Raw genomic sequence first — 266 nt, forward strand, 5'->3', positions numbered from 1 at the left:
TTTGTGTTTTTGAGTGAAACGTCTTGACAACTACTGGATAGATTACCTTGAAATGATTACTTTTAGGCATACCAGGAACTATCAACTCTAATAAACATTTTCTCAACTACAAAAGAAGTAAAAAGAAAGTAACTCATAAATATCTTGCATGAGAGTTCTGTGACAAAGAGAGAAAGACAGTAGACAAAAAGCTCAAAACTGTTTGATTGAAGAATCTTTTCATCTTTCACTAATAGGTAACTTTGACATCAGGGCTTGTTATCTTT

This window comes from Morone saxatilis, unplaced genomic scaffold, assembly GCF_004916995.1.
Source record: "Morone saxatilis isolate NCDOM2014 unplaced genomic scaffold, NCSU_SB_2.0 Contig10, whole genome shotgun sequence".
NCBI classification, from domain to species: domain Eukaryota; kingdom Metazoa; phylum Chordata; class Actinopteri; family Moronidae; genus Morone; species Morone saxatilis.